At 40.8% G+C, this 12,039-nt stretch overlaps 1 protein-coding gene across 3 annotated transcripts in view; it reads right to left on the bottom strand.

Moving 5' to 3' along the window:
- The window catches only part of LOC117494372 (kazrin-like), a 135,097-nt gene that overhangs the window by 88,152 nt on the left and 34,906 nt on the right, over positions 1-12,039 (bottom strand). The window lies entirely within an intron of this gene.

Raw genomic sequence — 12,039 nt, 5'->3', positions numbered from 1 at the left:
CTTCACCATCTGCATCTTTGATGAGTAGACATGTTCCCCTTGGGATTGCAGAGTCAAAGATTCATTTTTCTTTTTCAAACCCTCCTTGAGAGCATCCTTTTTTTCATACTGAAGATGTTATTAAGAATGATGTCGTCTCTGCATACCTGTTGTCATTCAGAGCCAATCCTCACCCCTTTCGATTTGAATAGATTTTTTCCTCCTGTCCTATGAGATAGAGGGAGTTCTAGAACGTAGTTTAAGCACAATGACCAACCATTACAGGGTAGGGTCACCCAAAGCTGACACAGGAGGACGACCCTGCCTCCTAAAAACACAGATAATTTCTCTCACAATAAATCCCAACATGTTTTCTGACCATCCGAAAGCTAACCAACAGGCTGTCAAACCAAACACTTCCCTTGCCAGAGGAATATAACTCAAAAGGTTTGGAGTAACAGACACAGGGGGAAGCGGGAATCTGGCTTTCCTTCTCAACTTCCTGTTGAACTCTGGCTGAACTCGCCTTGTTTGGATGGAGCTACGAGACAAAGCCCCTTAGCTTCAGAGAGATGAAGTGCCATGACTACTTCTAGACTGACTGAGCAGCTGGCGGTACCTGTCTCTTTGTTGTCTACCAGATAAGAACCCTCTTCTGAAGTACAAATAGGATTTGCCACAACATTATATAATGTAAGAGACACTTTTAGCAAGTCATTTACAGCTTCTTTGCATGTCTGTCTGTGAAGACTGAATTGCAACATCTGCAGTTCAGTTAAAGGACAGGAAATATCTGTACAACACACTGAGCAAGCTAGCAAATGACCACAGATATTAACAGAAACACTTTTTTAAGAGGATCATTTGTATATATGATATCACGTTTTACTATAAGCTTTTTTGGCTTGATAATGAAGGGGCAATGCTAGTTACACACTTACAACACCATCCTCCTTCCTTGAGAATTAAAAAATGCAACAATGTGGGGGTTTGTTTATAAGAGATAGGGCAAGAATGTGCTATGTTGAATGCCAGAAGTTTCAGCAATACGTAAAGTAATGATTATAAGCTGGTGTTAACCTCCATAGTCGCACAGGAGCACCGTCCATTAATGATGTTAACATTTATAGTCCAAATTTAATTTGAGTTAGCAAATATAAAAATGTCTGAAAAAATTAAAAAGATAGAAAAAATATATCAGATTAGTTCAGGGACTTTCTTTAGGTAACTGCTAACAAAACACACATTTTGTAGCAGTGATTCTGTTTCTCCCCTACCTACGGATCAGGCACGGGCCTGTCTCCCTGCTGATGAAGACTCAAAGGCATGGTGGAGCGGGGAACACTTTCTAATGACGAGGACATCGTATCCTCAGTTTGGAGGTCATGTGAGCTCAATGATGCATCGACTCTAAACTAACAGCCTGGCTTGTTAAGTCTTAGAGGCCATTCACATTGCGTGCATCATGATACACTGCCTTGGACCAGCAGTCCACATAATCAATAGCAGTTAAATTCATTAACAATGCAGAGAGACTGTAGATAGCTTTCAACACACTGTCTTGTATATTTTTACGTACTGCTTAATGCCTTTATTATAAAATGAAAGCTGTAATACAATAAGACAGCGAGATAGGCATTAAAGCATTATTCCGATCGATGGAATGAAAGACGATGACAGGACTGATCCTTAAGTGGGTTGAGGCAAATACAGTTCTCCTTCTGCCAACAAGGCCATTGAGACCCAGGCTTTGTTTATTTCTAAAGTAAAACAGTTTGCATTAACACATCATCATACTTACAGGGCTGACAACAGACGCTTGGACTTTGAAACTCAGAAGAAACATTTTAGTTAATCCCTACAGAGAAATCTGTACCTGCTTTGGTTAAGTGTAAATGAGCAGCTTTGCTTCAGCTTGCTGATGGAGGTCTGATGTGATTTTGCAATATGCACACCTGCAATCTAATTGACTGTTAGCCACCTGTTTTTACGTGTACGATAATGGACTTTAATTGCTGCTTGCCTGCTAATAACACACAATGTTTCACCGGTTTTGATATGCTGAGTGCAAATTTAAGATTTGTCATTGTAATTTATGCTAAGCAATACACACACTAAGTTTACCAAAAGGGGAGTTTAGCCGCTGCACTGCGGCTGCCAAATTAAATGTATTGAAATCTCCAATATCAACGTAAGAGCTTGTGCCTCTTCGGGGGGTGCTAACACTTAACCATAAACTTTATCGTTGACTTTCTCCGTCTTTATATGTAGATATTACTTTTCTCCGTTGATCTCCGCTCCTTTTGTCCGTCACGTTGTTTCCATAGCAACAACAACTTCCTGTCAACAGCGCTAACTCTCCTTCAAAATAAAAGCATGTCCATACAAAATAGGAAGCCAAGCCAAGTTACACTTAAGACATAATACAATACATGCAACGAAAGTAACAAACACAATATCCTTTTCAATTTCAAAGAACATAAATTGGGTTATATACATTAACAAATAACTATAAAACAACAATACTGTCGAATAACAAAATGAATGCCTTGAATAAACCGAAATACACGCGCCGAATATCCAAATATTCGCTGCTGATTACTACCGAATATCCGGAGCCCGAAAAATGGTATTGGGGACAGCCCTTAAAATATGATGTTCTTTGCATTTCAGCATAAAATGTCATGGTTTTCACCTTATACAAACAATTTAAAGAGTTCTTCAAGGCGTACCACTCGATGTTTCCAAAGCTGCTTTGAGAAGCATGTTTCTGCAGCATGCAGTCACAATACATGCAGCAAACCTGACATTGCAAGAACGTCTGTGGGCATTTTAAAAACACAAATGAATCAGCATATCAAATATGGCTTTCAAGTCATGTTTCATTCTAGGAGCAGGGAAAAGGTTTATGACACGTGAAAAACCTAATGAGGTAGAGGATCGAGAGTATCCCCAGACAGACATTGCGTGCGTTTGAAAATAGCACCATATGCAGTTTTTTCCTTGCCTCGTTATTGAAGGGCAAGTCCTCTCCCTCTCATACACAAACACACATAACTTATTGCTCCGTGTATGTGTGTATCCGTCTGTTTACGTCCATTAAGGTAAGTAATGCTTCCTCTCCTTCAGCATGATGCCGAGGTTGGGATGACACACACATCTGCTCTCCGTCACCCCCCCCCCCCCATCTCCCACTCTGCCCACTCCGCCCACTGTGCCTCTTCATATGTCAGCCTCACACTGGCATTGCCCTTCCTATCCACTGGAGGCTTTATCCAATTTGTCAGGGCTGGCATCCTCATGGATCAAGATGCCCCTCGTTTTTCCTCCGCCAAACGCGTCCTGTTCCCATCGCGGCGCTCAGAGGAGGCTCCCGTCTGTGCAAATGGGCATCGGGGTACCTGATGGCGAAGCCCACCAGCCCCAACTGTGACACCCAGGCTAGCCCAATCTGCCTCTCCAACCCGACAGGCACCAGCTGGCTGGACAGCCTGCATGCTGATAGATAGACAACTGTAGGCTGAAAGATAACACAACAGCCAGGCCTGACAGGAACAAACAGCTATGTGTCTATGTGATAATTAGAAGAGAAAAATAAAAATAACAAGAAATACATCAAAAGAAAAAATTTCTTTTTGAATTGATTTATATATTTACGCCAATATTTTTGTATCTTCCAAACAAAGGACACATTGCATTAGCCGTGCACTCCTGGGATCTCCATGTAGAAAATATCTCAAACTTAGCTTTGATTTATCATGTGGAAAACTTTGAAACGGCCATTACCTCGGCAGCTGTTACACAAGATAGTAAAACAGTGAATGCGCTCTCTTATTAGTCACCGCACGTTATGTTTCCACAACTTTTCATCATCAAGGGCACGAAAAGCATTCACTAGCTTTCTCTCAACCAATATTTTCAACAAGTAACTCCTGTATTCCTTTAACTTAGCTAGGTAATGCAACTTAGCTAGCTTGCTAATTACTCATCAACCTATTATACACATTGCCTTGATTTGCAACAACAATGATGATGATGTAATGTATCTGCTGCCATGACCTCTGGCCTTCTGTCACTGGCAACACTCACAGCTGAACACAAGGTCTAAGCACAGGTGTTTGATGTGATCTCAGTCAAATAAACTGTCACCGCAACAACAAACAAACCTGGCCTCTAGACAAGGAATTGTTCCCAGACAACTAAATTCCCCAAATCTCTTATGTAACCTCTTACTCACAAGTGACAGGATTTAAAGACAAAGTTATCCTCAATCCAACATGATCATTGCGTAAATAGATCACAGAATCAACAGAGCAAGGAAACTCTTGTTTATATTCCTAAAATATGAACTTATCTAGAGTCAACACCATCAACCAGATTTAGGGCATCATTCCAGGCAGCATGTCAAGTACAAATTGTGGGAAGTGGAGAGGAGTGTTTGTGTTAGTGTCTGCTGAACATGAGTACCTCGAGACTCCCACTGATCCTTGTCTTTAAACATTGAACGTCATTGGTTTAGCCCAAGAACATAACATCCTGTGCCCTTTTCCAAGAGCGATGTAGCAATTTCAAGGCAATGTCTCGAAAAAATATTTGAAACACCCTTGCAGTTCCCCTGACTGGTCCTTGTGAGCTGGTGGAAGCCGTTTGACACTCGAGTAGAAGCTTTACAGGATCACTGATCCAAGATCCCGCTCTATTTGTCAGCTCCTAAACGGCTGCAGTGGGATGTGTGAGAGGAGAAATCCGACCCAGGACCAGTATGTCTGAAAATGCTCCGAGGCAAAGCAATGCTGAGCTGCAGAGCTATGCAGTAATTCTATTCGGCTATAGGCCTACCTACACCCAAAATATCCTTATCGTCTTGGGTTGCACACACCCTGTACCCCCCAGCTAGGATCCAAAATGAACACTGTGTAGACTTAGAAGCTGCTTTGAACTGTCATTAATGAACCAGTAAATATGTATCAGCCTAACACATTTAAAGGCCACCTATTATCCAAAATCCACTTTTCATGTATTTTATACATAAACATGTGTCCCCTCTGTGTAAATAGATTATATATAAAAACATGTCTGAAAATGAGCTGATCAGATTTTGGCTGCTATATGATGTCACCTGAATCTCCTCCTAGAGCACCTTTGTGTTATTTTTAACCAAATATCTCTCAGAGGGGCGTGGGGAGTGGCTCCTTATTTTCATCTAAAGTAACAGACAGAGAATCAGCACTTTTGAAACAGGGCTAAAACAGAGGGGTTTATGGGATGCTACAATGCATGATCCGTTTGGTATTTCGAGCCAAACACTTCAGAGACATGTTTTGTATATATCTGAGACCTATAATATATTGTTGAAAAACAGTATAATAGGGGACCTTTAAGTCCTTTTTTTTTTTTTTAAACATAATACTACAAATACTTTCCAAACCCTTTACTGCAAGACCTGCATAGAGATAAAGTATAAGGATGACGTCAACAGTGCCATCGTCTCGGCACAGTGCTGCAGCACTCTGTAATGATCAAACACACCACAGCATCATTCCATCTACCACTTCGGGGAATGCGAGATGAACAGGGGAAATGTCATTTCATCATCGCTGCAGCCACAGCCGATCGTCTGACTGCACCTCATTGCGAGTAATTGCTGACAAAATCTAAGGAAGCCCCACAGAGAAGGACCCCCTCCTCCCTAGTCCCCCAATTCTTCCCCAAATCCCCGTCACATCACATCATTCAGAAACCACTGTGGGGCTCCGCACTTGACGAGCACACTCTTCCCTCATCTCCTATCTTGGCCTATTAGGAGCCATTCTCTGGGGCAACAGAGGAGACCTATCAGCTTCCGCTGTGCAGATTTCTGAGCCAGTGTCCCATCCGATGTATTTGCAGTTCAGCCTTGCATGGATCCATCCACTGTAATTTATTTGGTTTTCATTTATTTTCCCTGGATCACTGGCAACAATACAAATGACTCTCACCCATGTTATCTGGAGTTGGCTTTAATATGTTTGAGCTCGGCCCTGTGGCAAACTTATAATATGAGGACCATCCAGAGACTAATAAGGGTATCACAGTATAAAAACAATGAAGCCCACCACCCACCATCTCCCACTAATGAAGCTTTCCATCAAATTAATGAGAGTTGTAATCATTGGTCACAGGAGTCTATCCACATGGTGCCCAATCTACTGTATTATACAGGACTGCCACCTTCATAGAGCTACGAATAACACCAGATCTTCTCTGTAATGTCTTTCTGTGGGAAGAGTGATATTTATGCGGTCCTTGACCACTTGGTCCACTACCAATCTGACCCCTACTCCTACAGTTTTGCATGACACAGCTTTGCGATTCATGACATCTGAATATGTACAATGTCAACGGATACTGAACACACTCGCTCACGCCATCTGCCGCGTAGCATGAGAGGTCTGTTAGCATCAGTTTTCAGGAACGTTAGGCTGAAGGACGAAGGTCAGCATTCATTTACATAGCTGAGAGCCACTCATTAATGCGGACTGTGACCAGCCCAAAACATCAAATATGCATACAGACCTGACCTACCCGAATGCTATGAAGGGCATCAAATTGTCTATTCAGGTGGAGAATAAAAAATAAAAGGTGTGTGTGGTAGTAGGGGGGATGAATGTATTAATACTAGAGTTGTAATGTCAAACAAAGCCTCTGACAGTGTCTCAAGGCTCTATGACAACTGATGACCGTCTGGAAAACACTTTCCTCCTCTGCTCAAGAGTAAGTTATATCAAGGCTACAGAGGTGTGTGTGTGAGTGCGTGCGTGCGTGCGTGCGTGCGTGCGTGCGTGCGTGCGTGTGAGCTCTGTGAACACACACCCAGAATAAAACGTGCAAGAGGCAGCATGTCATGTCCTTAACTTTACACTGCATTGTAATCAATCTAATTCACAGGGTTCTCTCACCCGCTTGATGACTACATGTGCAAGTAAATGAATGACCTTTAAGCATATGGTTTCAGACTAACATCATTCATCATTAAGATGCTTTACAACCAAGTAATTACTACTTTCAACCCCATGTTCAGGTTTCAGACTTATTAATTATCTTGACATGGGTCGTTCCATTTGAAATACGAACTTCAGTGAGTGGTGATTCCTTCTAAATGTGGGATTCATTAAGGAAGCTACTGCAGTTGATGCCAACAGAGGATCTAAATGAATTCGCCAAAGGCATTTGTGGCGTTTCCAATTTGTGTTGCACTTGTGAGTACTGCTTTGATGAGAAACCATCTGTTGGGTAACTTTATCAAATAAAACGTGCCATAAACATGAAACCTGAGGAGGACTATCACTGTGCCTCCCACAAGTCATTACGTTTCGCATTGCCATAGACAGAGAATCTACGAAAACACTAATGAGATTTGGTGCCATTTTCACAGCGTGAGGTAATTCATTGCAGTCTTTTGTGAGTGCGATACCCCTGTTTTATCTTTCCGGTCTTATTGTGTCTTTGCTTTTGAGTCTCTCAGCTGCAGCATTCTGCACCACATGCCTCTCTGAGTGGCAGCAGCTTTAAACCTATCCCTCTTCATCAAATCAATGAAAGGGAGTGTAAAGGGTATGAAGGCATTAGCTGTTGGAAAATGTCAGGTTTTTCCAGACATCGTCTAATCAGACTAGAGACAGCAGGAAAGCAATTCATGGAGGCAAAACCTGCAATCTGTGACAACGTGCTTAGCTTGAAGGACTTTGATGTGATTTAAAACTCAACAATAAACAAAGTGGGAAATTATATTTTTGCTTGATGTAGCAAAGGCAGTGATTACATGTGTTTACATCTGGAGATGTGTTGTGAAACTTAAGTATATAAATCACAAAGAAAACATACAGATTGAGTTCCAAAAATGTTGCCCTCTGTTCCTTATGTGACAAATATTTGAAGTAGTAGTATATAATTCATAACTAGGCTACTTATATCTATGTAAGTTGATATTTACTTTAAATATAATAAATTACTCAAATAAACCAAAATCATTAGGATTTATTTAACACCCTTGTTTTCCACGGCTATTGGTATGCATTCATTAAAATGAGTGCAATATAATGGAACTAACAAGCGCTCGAATTATACTTTTAACAAGAAAGTGGTGACATTTGAAGCAACTCTGGAAAAAAAGACTCTTTTGCATACATTATCTTAATTAAAGAGGGTAGGCCATAATGTAAGAGCCTGTTGACATTTTCAAAAGCCTGAGATATAAAAGTGTTTCTCCAAATTATGCAAATCCTGTATTTAATTCATATATTTTCGAATAAATGGTAAGTCTAAAACAGTAGAGCGTTTGAATAGAGCCTATCTGTATTTGTAATAATTTAATATTGACTCAAATAAATGTTTAGTTTAGATAAGTAGCCCTGACTTGCTCTACATGTTTAAATCTAGTTAACATTCGTTTTTGGTAAGTGTTGATTGTCAGAGTGGGAATAAGGGATGCATGTCACACGTGTGAGTGCATGCACGTGTGTATTCTGCACACTGCAGGAATACAAATGTCCAAGCTCTTCATGATGTTAATGAAGAACTTACGGTGCGAGTAGTCTCTCTCTTATATACTGACAATTGAGTGGTAACGCTGTACACAGAATCACGGAAACCCCGCTGAGCAGAGCATAACAATTATAATCATAAAATGTTCCCTGAAATGCCATGTTATATATGGGAAGACAATGTTTAGAACAGGCAGTGTGTGCGGTTTATGTTCCACGCTGAGTAAAACTGAGGGAGGATAGATGTTTCTGTGACAGTTTTTAAACTGTCGAGTACTCAAAAGTACAGCGAGGAGGCAGAAATGTGCTGCTCTTCTCCTGTTGTAAGATGCCTGGCGTGTCTGCCGTACAGCTAGTGGATACAAGCTTAGCCTCTCACTTTCAAAGTCCTGTATTGATGAATGGCTGGCCATCACAATGCTGCATCGACCTGGAGCCTGCAGGTGGGGCCAGTCTGAGAGAGGTGTCAGCTGCCCTACTTTAAGGTGCTTTTGAAATAGAGGTTAAACCTTATAATAACACCTGATGCAACAGGCTGCGCTGCGGCTGGTCTGGAGAACTGGCTCCTATTTCCTTCCAATTCCTAAAGCCCTGACTAATGGTATTAAAAGCGTCACGTCTTATTTGCTCTTCTCTTCACCTCTGATGGAGATACTTCTTTAAACAAATAGACTAATATCTAATGGCAATGGCCAAGGAGGCTTTCCGTGAACAGAATTAGAGAACACCATCAAACTGTAGTCTCAGGAGCATTTAAACATGCAGCGCTTGTCTGCTCATTAATGATGTATAGAGACAGCAAATCCTCTATGCTAATAGGCCCGAATCATTCTTAATCTTCTGGATCCTTGAAGGTAAATATATTTTTGTATTTTTAATTATTCCAGGGATTATAACTCAAATGATTTACCAGACATCGTGTAATATATTTTGATGAGGTTCAGATAGAGTTGCATGCCCTTTGGGTTAAGGCAGCATCGCAGTCAATAATCTTGCGAATGCTTGACCAACCAAGCTTGACTTAAATACTTGAAAGTATCAGAATGGATGGGTCAATAAATGCAATACAACTGACCTTCAAGTAGGTCTGCTTGTTCACACATTGTCACTGTTTCTCTGGGGAAAGCAAACAATAGAGTAGTTGACCAAAGTTTATAAAACTGATCCGTGTCCCAATTTGCACAAAAGAAAATATATAACCACAGTGTCCCTTTTTTGATCGCAACAAGATCCATGTTACATCCTCGTCTCTCTGTAAACCAGTTTCCTCTTACTGTAAAATCAAAAGGCACAACACAAAACATGCTTTTATGTGATGTACAACATGTACTGTAGGTTGGTGAGCAAGACAACTCTTAAGGATTATTCCCATTCAGCAGCAGACTGAAAGTCCCTAATGTTACAATGACATTAGACATATAGTTTCATTAGCCTCTTCTGTTGTATTTTATTTTTACGTTTTGATAAAAAAAACCTTCTTCTCAACTGCGACTATTTACAGAAAGATTCATAGAAGTTATATGAGAGACAATGAAATGAGCACTAGAATGGACTTCTCACTCAATGGTCTGATTTCCAGAGAGGAGCAGGACGTCACATCCTCTCTCATTCTCAAAGAGAAAATGAGAACGGCATGAATTTGGGCCAAAGGCAGAAGTTTAGAGCCAGTTTTATAGTTTCTCAATAAACAAGCAGCGCCAAAGCTAAATGTAGTCCACTTAATGTCTAGGGGGAGGCTCATGGACTACCACATGAGTATTCTTGTGAGCTCAGAGGAGAGATACAGTAAGGAGTACGATTTTTAAGAGAGCGTTGTGGAGGCCGGGTATTCTTATATATTGTTGAGAAAAGACGTGTAAGCATAAGACTCTCCATATATTATATCACCATAGAAAGATAATATATAAAGTATTTGCATTAAGGGATGGTACAAAAACGATACTTTACTAAAAAGGTTATGTTGATTTCAAAATGCTGGCTCGAGACCAAGGTCCTCCCAGTCGTCAACATTAAGACATAGCATTTGTTTGGGATGAAAATGATTTTTTTTCTGGAGTCATTGGAACCTATTTTCCCCGATAATACTAAATTGTGAACAACAAATCTGTGTTGAAATCAAGAGGGGAAGAGCGTGTTAACTTCAGTTGTTAGCCGTTAGCTTTGAGTGGGCAGCACTGTCCTGCTTGGCTTAATAAAGGAGCTAACAGCTAGCATTAGTGGCAAAAACAAGGTACCTTTGTGATAGATTATGATGCTTTCAATTGCTATTTATTAAAAACATTATTAAGTGAAGGTTAAATATAATGTTAACATTTTTGGCGGGAACCTTCATTAGATACATTTCTGAGAAGGAGATGTTTTCAAAGCAATATAAAATAAGAAATACAGAGGGAAGTATGACCTGTTTTACTAAGCATGCAAACTGCTATAAAGGAGTTTATGTTAAAGTACACTGGATTTACAGTTATGATGTTGTGTAATACTGTTGGGAATTGGTATGGCCTAATCTCTGGTATCGGAACATTTATACTTGCTGGGATGAAAAGAACATGCAGATGAAAACCCCCAGGCAGAGCAAATGCAATTAAGGTAAGCTAGCCAGCTAGCAAGGTTACTTCTGTTGGTAGTGATGTGCCAGGTAGCACCCCCAGCAAATCTCCCCCAGGACTCCCACTGTCAGCTGTGCAATGAACCAGCGACCCTTAGCACACACCTCCCTTCCCAACACAGACACTGGTGATAAATTACCTAATCCCCCCTATCCCCAGCCGTTTCTATTATACACCCTGGGCTTGTAAAGAACAGCTTGGAAGAGAGAAAGGGCTGTCTTGACACAGACAGTGAGAGATGGGTGTGAAGAGAAAAAAAAAAAGGCTTATTGACAATGACAGAGGAAAGATATACAGGCCAAACCAAGCCAGGAATCAGAAACCATAGTCTTTACTATCAAAAGGATGTAGGCATTTGTCATTGATGTTGAGAAAATGGGCACTCACTTACTGTAGCACCATATTTCTGGACAATTATGTCTGACAAAATCCATTTCTATGGGGAATGTACAGAAACCGTAGATGCCATTTTCTTAATGTGTATAATTTCCGAAACATTTTGAGCATAAGAATAAATATGTTTTATGAATCTTCTCGACAGATGAACGTGATTCCACCACTGAACATGCACACCTCAGGCATCATTTCAGCTAAGCAGTGAAGCAGCTACAAGCACAATGACATCAGTGCTCAAACCCTCCCAGAGGAATGCTTGTCGTCACTCGCACTGGCACACACACTGCTATGGAAACAGCAGGAGTGTGAGCGTGCATCAGGGTTAAAGGGATACCGCAAGGCACACACACACACAAGCTGAAAGAAAAAGCTGAAAAACAAAGCAACAGCAGCAGTCCATTGAAAACAATGCTGACACATGACCAAACTGTTCCTGACCAGCTGTGTATGTCCCTCTTTTAAAAAAAACACTGCAGAGGTCAACTGGGGACCAAATAACTCAGAAGTATCCCAAAGATATGTGGTTTCAAAGA

This window comes from Trematomus bernacchii, unplaced genomic scaffold (assembly GCF_902827165.1).
Source record: "Trematomus bernacchii unplaced genomic scaffold, fTreBer1.1, whole genome shotgun sequence".
NCBI lineage: Eukaryota > Metazoa > Chordata > Actinopteri > Perciformes > Nototheniidae > Trematomus > Trematomus bernacchii.
Note: the sequence above shows the minus strand (reverse complement) of the source record. Positions and strands in the feature narration are given on the sequence as shown.